This window comes from Montipora capricornis, chromosome 5, assembly GCF_036669925.1.
Source record: "Montipora capricornis isolate CH-2021 chromosome 5, ASM3666992v2, whole genome shotgun sequence".
NCBI lineage: Eukaryota > Metazoa > Cnidaria > Anthozoa > Scleractinia > Acroporidae > Montipora > Montipora capricornis.
In genome coordinates, this window is record NC_090887.1 from 14,620,978 (window position 1) to 14,632,969 (window position 11,992).

Here is an 11,992-nt window from a genome sequence, read left to right on the forward strand (position 1 = left end):
CTTTCAATCCATACTAATTAGGCCATCAGGCGACTTGTATTTCCTATTTTTTTAGCCTTCCGAAGTTCGACCAAAAAATCGGCCATTTTTGAAAATTTTCCTTTGGTCCCCCCTTTGCTACTTTGCCAAAAATGGCCGATTTTGATACTTTTGCGAAAAATGTTATTTCTCCTCTAATCGGTCTTTTTTCATGCGGTTTTTTGCATAGCACAAATCTAGGATAGTTTAGCTTTCAATCCATACTAATTAGGCCATCAGGCGACTTGTATTTCCTATTTTTTTAGCCTTCCGAAGTTCGACCAAAAAATCGGCCATTTTTGAAAATTTTCCTTTGGTCCCCCCTTTGCTACTTTGCCAAAAATGGCCGATTTTGATACTTTTGCGAAAAATGTTATTTCTCCTCTAATCGGTCTTTTTTCATGCGGTTTTTTGCATAGCACAAATCTAGGATAGTTTAGCTTTCAATCCATACTAATTAGGCCATCAGGCGACTTGTATTTCCTATTTTTTAGCCTTCCGAAGTTCGACCAAAAAATCGGCCATTTTTGAAAATTTTCCTTTGGTCCCCCCTTTGCTACTTTGCCAAAAATGGCCGATTTTGATACTTTTGCGAAAAATGTTATTTCTCCTCTAATCGGTCTTTTTTCATGCGGTTTTTTGCATAGCACAAATCTAGGATAGTTTAGCTTTCAATCCATACTAATTAGGCCATCAGGCGACTTGTATTTCCTATTTTTTAGCCTTCCGAAGTTCGACCAAAAAATCGGCCATTTTTGAAAATTTTCCTTTGGTCCCCCCTTTGCTACTTTGCCAAAAATGGCCGATTTTGATACTTTTGCGAAAAATGTTATTTCTCCTCTAATCGGTCTTTTTTCATGCGGTTTTTTGCATAGCACAAATCTAGGATAGTTTAGCTTTCAATCCATACTAATTAGGCCATCAGGCGACTTGTATTTCCTATTTTTTTAGCCTTCCGAAGTTCGACCAAAAAATCGGCCATTTTTGAAAATTTTCCTTTGGTCCCCCCTTTGCTACTTTGCCAAAAATGGCCGATTTTGATACTTTTGCGAAAAATGTTATTTCTCCTCTAATCGGTCTTTTTTCATGCGGTTTTTTGCATAGCACAAATCTAGGATAGTTTAGCTTTCAATCCATACTAATTAGGCCATCAGGCGACTTGTATTTCCTATTTTTTTAGCCTTCCGAAGTTCGACCAAAAAATCGGCCATTTTTGAAAATTTTCCTTTGGTCCCCCCTTTGCTACTTTGCCAAAAATGGCCGATTTTGATACTTTTGCGAAAAATGTTATTTCTCCTCTAATCGGTCTTTTTTCATGCGGTTTTTTGCATAGCACAAATCTAGGATAGTTTAGCTTTCAATCCATACTAATTAGGCCATCAGGCGACTTGTATTTCCTATTTTTTTAGCCTTCCGAAGTTCGACCAAAAAATCGGCCATTTTTGAAAATTTTCCTTTGGTCCCCCCTTTGCTACTTTGCCAAAAATGGCCGATTTTGATACTTTTGCGAAAAATGTTATTTCTCCTCTAATCGGTCTTTTTTCATGCGGTTTTTTGCATAGCACAAATCTAGGATAGTTTAGCTTTCAATCCATACTAATTAGGCCATCAGGCGACTTGTATTTCCTATTTTTTTAGCCTTCCGAAGTTCGACCAAAAAATCGGCCATTTTTGAAAATTTTCCTTTGGTCCCCCCTTTGCTACTTTGCCAAAAATGGCCGATTTTGATACTTTTGCGAAAAATGTTATTTCTCCTCTAATCGGTCTTTTTTCATGCGGTTTTTTGCATAGCACAAATCTAGGATAGTTTAGCTTTCAATCCATACTAATTAGGCCATCAGGCGACTTGTATTTCCTATTTTTTTAGCCTTCCGAAGTTCGACCAAAAAATCGGCCATTTTTGAAAATTTTCCTTTGGTCCCCCCTTTGCTACTTTGCCAAAAATGGCCGATTTTGATACTTTTGCGAAAAATGTTATTTCTCCTCTAATCGGTCTTTTTTCATGCGGTTTTTTGCATAGCACAAATCTAGGATAGTTTAGCTTTCAATCCATACTAATTAGGCCATCAGGCGACTTGTATTTCCTATTTTTTTAGCCTTCCGAAGTTCGACCAAAAAATCGGCCATTTTTGAAAATTTTCCTTTGGTCCCCCCTTTGCTACTTTGCCAAAAATGGCCGATTTTGATACTTTTGCGAAAAATGTTATTTCTCCTCTAATCGGTCTTTTTTCATGCGGTTTTTTGCATAGCACAAATCTAGGATAGTTTAGCTTTCAATCCATACTAATTAGGCCATCAGGCGACTTGTATTTCCTATTTTTTTAGCCTTCCGAAGTTCGACCAAAAAATCGGCCATTTTTGAAAATTTTCCTTTGGTCCCCCCTTTGCTACTTTGCCAAAAATGGCCGATTTTGATACTTTTGCGAAAAATGTTATTTCTCCTCTAATCGGTCTTTTTTCATGCGGTTTTTTGCATAGCACAAATCTAGGATAGTTTAGCTTTCAATCCATACTAATTAGGCCATCAGGCGACTTGTATTTCCTATTTTTTTAGCCTTCCGAAGTTCGACCAAAAAATCGGCCATTTTTGAAAATTTTCCTTTGGTCCCCCCTTTGCTACTTTGCCAAAAATGGCCGATTTTGATACTTTTGCGAAAAATGTTATTTCTCCTCTAATCGGTCTTTTTTCATGCGGTTTTTTGCATAGCACAAATCTAGGATAGTTTAGCTTTCAATCCATACTAATTAGGCCATCAGGCGACTTGTATTTCCTATTTTTTTAGCCTTCCGAAGTTCGACCAAAAAATCGGCCATTTTTGAAAATTTTCCTTTGGTCCCCCCTTTGCTACTTTGCCAAAAATGGCCGATTTTGATACTTTTGCGAAAAATGTTATTTCTCCTCTAATCGGTCTTTTTTCATGCGGTTTTTTGCATAGCACAAATCTAGGATAGTTTAGCTTTCAATCCATACTAATTAGGCCATCAGGCGACTTGTATTTCCTATTTTTTTAGCCTTCCGAAGTTCGACCAAAAAATCGGCCATTTTTGAAAATTTTCCTTTGGTCCCCCCTTTGCTACTTTGCCAAAAATGGCCGATTTTGATACTTTTGCGAAAAATGTTATTTCTCCTCTAATCGGTCTTTTTTCATGCGGTTTTTTGCATAGCACAAATCTAGGATAGTTTAGCTTTCAATCCATACTAATTAGGCCATCAGGCGACTTGTATTTCCTATTTTTTTAGCCTTCCGAAGTTCGACCAAAAAATCGGCCATTTTTGAAAATTTTCCTTTGGTCCCCCCTTTGCTACTTTGCCAAAAATGGCCGATTTTGATACTTTTGCGAAAAATGTTATTTCTCCTCTAATCGGTCTTTTTTCATGCGGTTTTTTGCATAGCACAAATCTAGGATAGTTTAGCTTTCAATCCATACTAATTAGGCCATCAGGCGACTTGTATTTCCTATTTTTTTAGCCTTCCGAAGTTCGACCAAAAAATCGGCCATTTTTGAAAATTTTCCTTTGGTCCCCCCTTTGCTACTTTGCCAAAAATGGCCGATTTTGATACTTTTGCGAAAAATGTTATTTCTCCTCTAATCGGTCTTTTTTCATGCGGTTTTTTGCATAGCACAAATCTAGGATAGTTTAGCTTTCAATCCATACTAATTAGGCCATCAGGCGACTTGTATTTCCTATTTTTTAGCCTTCCGAAGTTCGACCAAAAAATCGGCCATTTTTGAAAATTTTCCTTTGGTCCCCCCTTTGCTACTTTGCCAAAAATGGCCGATTTTGATACTTTTGCGAAAAATGTTATTTCTCCTCTAATCGGTCTTTTTTCATGCGGTTTTTTGCATAGCACAAATCTAGGATAGTTTAGCTTTCAATCCATATTAATTAGGCCATCAGGCGACTTGTATTTCCTATTTTTTTAGCCTTCCGAAGTTCGACCAAAAAATCGGCCATTTTTGAAAATTTTCCTTTGGTCCCCCCTTTGCTACTTTGCCAAAAATGGCCGATTTTGATACTTTTGCGAAAAATGTTATTTCTCCTCTAATCGGTCTTTTTTCATGCGGTTTTTTGCATAGCACAAATCTAGGATAGTTTAGCTTTCAATCCATACTAATTAGGCCATCAGGCGACTTGTATTTCCTATTTTTTTAGCCTTCCGAAGTTCGACCAAAAAATCGGCCATTTTTGAAAATTTTCCTTTGGTCCCCCCTTTGCTACTTTGCCAAAAATGGCCGATTTTGATACTTTTGCGAAAAATGTTATTTCTCCTCTAATCGGTCTTTTTTCATGCGGTTTTTTGCATAGCACAAATCTAGGATAGTTTAGCTTTCAATCCATACTAATTAGGCCATCAGGCGACTTGTATTTCCTATTTTTTTAGCCTTCCGAAGTTCGACCAAAAAATCGGCCATTTTTGAAAATTTTCCTTTGGTCCCCCCTTTGCTACTTTGCCAAAAATGGCCGATTTTGATACTTTTGCGAAAAATGTTATTTCTCCTCTAATCGGTCTTTTTTCATGCGGTTTTTTGCATAGCACAAATCTAGGATAGTTTAGCTTTCAATCCATACTAATTAGGCCATCAGGCGACTTGTATTTCCTATTTTTTTAGCCTTCCGAAGTTCGACCAAAAAATCGGCCATTTTTGAAAATTTTCCTTTGGTCCCCCCTTTGCTACTTTGCCAAAAATGGCCGATTTTGATACTTTTGCGAAAAATGTTATTTCTCCTCTAATCGGTCTTTTTTCATGCGGTTTTTTGCATAGCACAAATCTAGGATAGTTTAGCTTTCAATCCATACTAATTAGGCCATCAGGCGACTTGTATTTCCTATTTTTTTAGCCTTCCGAAGTTCGACCAAAAAATCGGCCATTTTTGAAAATTTTCCTTTGGTCCCCCCTTTGCTACTTTGCCAAAAATGGCCGATTTTGATACTTTTGCGAAAAATGTTATTTCTCCTCTAATCGGTCTTTTTTCATGCGGTTTTTTGCATAGCACAAATCTAGGATAGTTTAGCTTTCAATCCATACTAATTAGGCCATCAGGCGACTTGTATTTCCTATTTTTTTAGCCTTCCGAAGTTCGACCAAAAAATCGGCCATTTTTGAAAATTTTCCTTTGGTCCCCCCTTTGCTACTTTGCCAAAAATGGCCGATTTTGATACTTTTGCGAAAAATGTTATTTCTCCTCTAATCGGTCTTTTTTCATGCGGTTTTTTGCATAGCACAAATCTAGGATAGTTTAGCTTTCAATCCATACTAATTAGGCCATCAGGCGACTTGTATTTCCTATTTTTTTAGCCTTCCGAAGTTCGACCAAAAAATCGGCCATTTTTGAAAATTTTCCTTTGGTCCCCCCTTTGCTACTTTGCCAAAAATGGCCGATTTTGATACTTTTGCGAAAAATGTTATTTCTCCTCTAATCGGTCTTTTTTCATGCGGTTTTTTGCATAGCACAAATCTAGGATAGTTTAGCTTTCAATCCATACTAATTAGGCCATCAGGCGACTTGTATTTCCTATTTTTTTAGCCTTCCGAAGTTCGACCAAAAAATCGGCCATTTTTGAAAATTTTCCTTTGGTCCCCCCTTTGCTACTTTGCCAAAAATGGCCGATTTTGATACTTTTGCGAAAAATGTTATTTCTCCTCTAATCGGTCTTTTTTCATGCGGTTTTTTGCATAGCACAAATCTAGGATAGTTTAGCTTTCAATCCATACTAATTAGGCCATCAGGCGACTTGTATTTCCTATTTTTTTAGCCTTCCGAAGTTCGACCAAAAAATCGGCCATTTTTGAAAATTTTCCTTTGGTCCCCCCTTTGCTACTTTGCCAAAAATGGCCGATTTTGATACTTTTGCGAAAAATGTTATTTCTCCTCTAATCGGTCTTTTTTCATGCGGTTTTTTGCATAGCACAAATCTAGGATAGTTTAGCTTTCAATCCATACTAATTAGGCCATCAGGCGACTTGTATTTCCTATTTTTTTAGCCTTCCGAAGTTCGACCAAAAAATCGGCCATTTTTGAAAATTTTCCTTTGGTCCCCCCTTTGCTACTTTGCCAAAAATGGCCGATTTTGATACTTTTGCGAAAAATGTTATTTCTCCTCTAATCGGTCTTTTTTCATGCGGTTTTTTGCATAGCACAAATCTAGGATAGTTTAGCTTTCAATCCATACTAATTAGGCCATCAGGCGACTTGTATTTCCTATTTTTTTAGCCTTCCGAAGTTCGACCAAAAAATCGGCCATTTTTGAAAATTTTCCTTTGGTCCCCCCTTTGCTACTTTGCCAAAAATGGCCGATTTTGATACTTTTGCGAAAAATGTTATTTCTCCTCTAATCGGTCTTTTTTCATGCGGTTTTTTGCATAGCACAAATCTAGGATAGTTTAGCTTTCAATCCATACTAATTAGGCCATCAGGCGACTTGTATTTCCTATTTTTTTAGCCTTCCGAAGTTCGACCAAAAAATCGGCCATTTTTGAAAATTTTCCTTTGGTCCCCCCTTTGCTACTTTGCCAAAAATGGCCGATTTTGATACTTTTGCGAAAAATGTTATTTCTCCTCTAATCGGTCTTTTTTCATGCGGTTTTTTGCATAGCACAAATCTAGGATAGTTTAGCTTTCAATCCATACTAATTAGGCCATCAGGCGACTTGTATTTCCTATTTTTTTAGCCTTCCGAAGTTCGACCAAAAAATCGGCCATTTTTGAAAATTTTCCTTTGGTCCCCCCTTTGCTACTTTGCCAAAAATGGCCGATTTTGATACTTTTGCGAAAAATGTTATTTCTCCTCTAATCGGTCTTTTTTCATGCGGTTTTTTGCATAGCACAAATCTAGGATAGTTTAGCTTTCAATCCATACTAATTAGGCCATCAGGCGACTTGTATTTCCTATTTTTTTAGCCTTCCGAAGTTCGACCAAAAAATCGGCCATTTTTGAAAATTTTCCTTTGGTCCCCCCTTTGCTACTTTGCCAAAAATGGCCGATTTTGATACTTTTGCGAAAAATGTTATTTCTCCTCTAATCGGTCTTTTTTCATGCGGTTTTTTGCATAGCACAAATCTAGGATAGTTTAGCTTTCAATCCATACTAATTAGGCCATCAGGCGACTTGTATTTCCTATTTTTTTAGCCTTCCGAAGTTCGACCAAAAAATCGGCCATTTTTGAAAATTTTCCTTTGGTCCCCCCTTTGCTACTTTGCCAAAAATGGCCGATTTTGATACTTTTGCGAAAAATGTTATTTCTCCTCTAATCGGTCTTTTTTCATGCGGTTTTTTGCATAGCACAAATCTAGGATAGTTTAGCTTTCAATCCATACTAATTAGGCCATCAGGCGACTTGTATTTCCTATTTTTTTAGCCTTCCGAAGTTCGACCAAAAAATCGGCCATTTTTGAAAATTTTCCTTTGGTCCCCCCTTTGCTACTTTGCCAAAAATGGCCGATTTTGATACTTTTGCGAAAAATGTTATTTCTCCTCTAATCGGTCTTTTTTCATGCGGTTTTTTGCATAGCACAAATCTAGGATAGTTTAGCTTTCAATCCATACTAATTAGGCCATCAGGCGACTTGTATTTCCTATTTTTTTAGCCTTCCGAAGTTCGACCAAAAAATCGGCCATTTTTGAAAATTTTCCTTTGGTCCCCCCTTTGCTACTTTGCCAAAAATGGCCGATTTTGATACTTTTGCGAAAAATGTTATTTCTCCTCTAATCGGTCTTTTTTCATGCGGTTTTTTGCATAGCACAAATCTAGGATAGTTTAGCTTTCAATCCATACTAATTAGGCCATCAGGCGACTTGTATTTCCTATTTTTTTAGCCTTCCGAAGTTCGACCAAAAAATCGGCCATTTTTGAAAATTTTCCTTTGGTCCCCCCTTTGCTACTTTGCCAAAAATGGCCGATTTTGATACTTTTGCGAAAAATGTTATTTCTCCTCTAATCGGTCTTTTTTCATGCGGTTTTTTGCATAGCACAAATCTAGGATAGTTTAGCTTTCAATCCATACTAATTAGGCCATCAGGCGACTTGTATTTCCTATTTTTTTAGCCTTCCGAAGTTCGACCAAAAAATCGGCCATTTTTGAAAATTTTCCTTTGGTCCCCCCTTTGCTACTTTGCCAAAAATGGCCGATTTTGATACTTTTGCGAAAAATGTTATTTCTCCTCTAATCGGTCTTTTTTCATGCGGTTTTTTGCATAGCACAAATCTAGGATAGTTTAGCTTTCAATCCATACTAATTAGGCCATCAGGCGACTTGTATTTCCTATTTTTTTAGCCTTCCGAAGTTCGACCAAAAAATCGGCCATTTTTGAAAATTTTCCTTTGGTCCCCCCTTTGCTACTTTGCCAAAAATGGCCCATTTTGATACTTTTGCGAAAAATGTTATTTCTCCTCTAATCGGTCTTTTTTCATGCGGTGATTTGCAATAGCACAAATATAGGATAGTTTAGCTTCCAATCCATACTAATTAGGCCATCAGGCGGACCTGTATTTACTATTTTTTTAGCCTTCCGAAATTCGACCAAACAAAAATCGGCCATTTTTGAAAATTTTCCTTTGGTCCACCTTTTTGCTACTTTGCCAAAAAAATGGCCGATTTTGATACTTGTGCGAAAAATTGTTATTTCTCCTCTAATCGGTCTTTTTTCATGACGTTTTTTGCATACCACCAAATATAGGATAGTTTACCTTTCAATCCGTATTAATTAGGCCATCAGGCGACTTGATTTGCCTATTTTTTTAGCCTTCCGGAAGTTCGCCCAAAAAATCGGCCATTTTTGAAAATTTTCCTTTGGTCCCCCCCTTGCTACTTTGCCATAAATGGGCCGATTTTGATACTTTTGCGGAACAAAGTTATTTCTCCTCTAATCGGTTTTCTTTTTTTTTTTTTTCTTTAAAGCGGTTTTTTGCATAGCACAAATCGAGGCTAGTTTAGCTTTCAATCAATAATACTTAGGGCCATCAGGCGACCTGTATTTCATAATTTTTTAGCCTTCCGAAGTTCGACCAAAAAAATCGGCCATTTTTGAAAAATTTTTCCTTTGGTTCCCCCCTTTGCTACCCTTTGCCAAAAATGGCCGATTTTGATACTTTTTGCCGAAAAATGTTATTTCTCCTCTAATCGGTCTTTTCCTTTCATGCGGTTTTTTGCATAGCACAAATCTAGGATAAGTTTTCTTTTTTTTTTTGTTAGCTTTCAATCCATACTAATTAGGCCCATCAGGCGACTTGTATTTCCTATTTTTTTAGCCTACCGAAGTTCGACCAAAAAAATCGTCCATTATTTGAAAATTTTCCGAAAACCGTTGGTCACCCCCTTTGCTACTTTGCCAAAAATGGCCGATTTATGATACTTTTGCCGAACAAATGTTATTTCTCCTCTAATCGGTCACCTTTTTTTTTCATGTCGGTTTTTTGCATAGCACAAACTCTCGTATAGTTTAGCTTTCAATCCAATACTAATTCGGCCAATCAGGCGGCGACTTGTACTTTCCTATTTTTTTAGCCTTCGCGAAGTTCGACCAAAAAAATCGGCCATTTTTGCAAAATTTTCCTTTGGTCCCCTCCCCCCCCCTTTGCATACTTTTGCCAAAAATGGCCGATTTGTGATACTTTTGCGAAAAATGTGTGGTATTTCTCCTCCGCTATTCGGTCTTTTTTCATGCGGTTTTTTGCATAGCACAAATCTAGGATAGTTTAGCTTTCAATCCCATACTAATTAGGCCATCAGGCGACTTGTGATTTCAAACTATTTTTTTAGCACATTCCGAAGTTCGACAACAAAAAATCGGCCATTTTTGAAAAATTTTCCTTTGGCTCCCCCCTTTGATACTTTGCCAAAAATGGCCGATTTTGATACTTTTTGCGAAAAATGTTATTTCTCCTCATAATCGGTCTTTTTTCCACTGCGGTTTATTTCTTGCATCGCACAAATCTAGAGATAGTTTAGCTTTCAATTCCAGTACTAATTAGGCCATCAGGCGACTTGTATTTCCTATTTTTTTGCAAGTGCCTTCCGAAGTTCGACAAACGAAAAAACTCGGCCATTTTTTGAAAATTTTCCTTTTGGTCCCCCCTTTGCTACTTTGCCAAAAATGGCCGATTTTGATACTTTTGCGAAAAATGTTATTTTTCTCCTCTAATCGGTCTTTTTTTCATGCGGTTTTTGGCATAGCATCAAATCTAGGATCGTTTAGCTTTCAATCCATACTCAATAGGCCATTAGGCGACTTGTATTTCCTATTTTTTTAGCCTTTCCGAAGTTCGACCAAAAAATGGCCAGTTTTTGAAAATTTTCCTTTGGTCCCCCCCTTTGCTACACTTTGGGCCAAAAATGGCCGATTTTTGATACTTTTGCGAAAAATGTTATTTCTCATCTAATCGCGAGTCATTTTTTCATAGCGGTTTTTTTGCATAGCACAAATCTAGGATAGTTTAGCTTATCTCAATCACATACTAATTCGGCCACAAGGCGACTTGTATTTAACTATTTTTTTAGCCTTCCGAAGTTCGACCAAAAAACATATCGGCCATTTTTGAAAATTTTTCCTTTGGTCCCCTCCTCTTGCTACTTTGTCCAAAAATGGCCGATTATTGATACTTTATGCGAAAAATGTATATTTTCCTCCTCTCAATCGGTCTTTTTTACATGCGGTTTTTTGCATATGGGCACACAATCTAGGATAGCTGTTAGCTTTCACAATCCATACGAATTAGGCCAAGTCAGACGACCTGTATTTCCTATTTTTTTAGCCTTCCGAAGTTTCGACCAAAAAAATCGGCCATTTTTGAAAATTTTCCTGTTGGTCCCCCCTTTGCGTACTTTGCCAAAACTGGCCGCATTTTGATACTTTATGCGAAAAATGTTATTTTCTCCCTTCTAATCGGTCTTTGTTTCATGCGGTTTTTGGCATAGCACAAATCTAGGATAGTTGTAAGCTTTTCAATCCCTACTAATTAGGCCATCAGGCGACTTGTATTTCCTATTTTTTTAGCCTTCCGAAGTTCGACCAAAAAATCGGCCATTTTTGAAAATTTATTCCTTTGGTCCCCCCTCTTGCTACTATTGCCAAAAACGCCCCATCTCCCCCCCCCCCCCCTCCCCCCCTCCCCCCATGGCCGATTTTGGAATACTTTTAGCCGAAAAATGTTATTTTCTCCCTCTAAATCGGTACTTTTTTCACCTGCGGTTTTTTTGCATAGCACAAAACTAGGATAGTTTAGCTTTCAATCCATACTAATTAGCGCACATCAGGCGACTTGTATTTCTATTATTTTTTAAGCCTTCCGAAGTTCAGACCAAAAAAATCGGCCATTTTTGAAAATTTTTCCTTTGGTCCCCCCTGTGACTACTTTGCCAAAAAATGTGCCGATTCTTGATACTTTGGGGGCGAAAAATGTTATTTCTCCTCTTAATCGAGTCTTTTTTCATGCGGTTTTTTGCATAGCACCAAATCTAGGATAGTTTAGCTTTCAATCCATACTAATTAGGCCATCAGGCGACCTGCTATTTCCTATTTTTTTCAGCCTTCCGAAGTTCGACCAAAAAATACGGACCATTTTGAAAATTTTCCTTTGGTCCCCCCTTTGCTACTTTGCCCAAAAATGGCCGATTTTGATCACTTTTGCGGAAAAATGGTTATTTCTCCTCTAATCGTTCTTTTTGCACTGCGGTTTTTTGCATAGCACAAATCTAGGATAAGTTTAGCCTTTCAATCCATACTAATTAGGCCATCCAGGACGACTTGATATTTCCTATTTTTTATAGCCTTCCGAAGTTCGACCAAAAAATCGGCCATTGTTTGAACAATTTTCCTTTGGTCCCCCATTTGCTACTTTGCCAAAAAATGGCCGATTTTGATACTTTTGCGAAAAATGTTATTTCTACGCTAATCGGTCTTTTTTCATGACCGTTTTTTGCATAGCACAAATCATAGGATAGTTTAGCATTTCAATCCATACTAATTAGTCC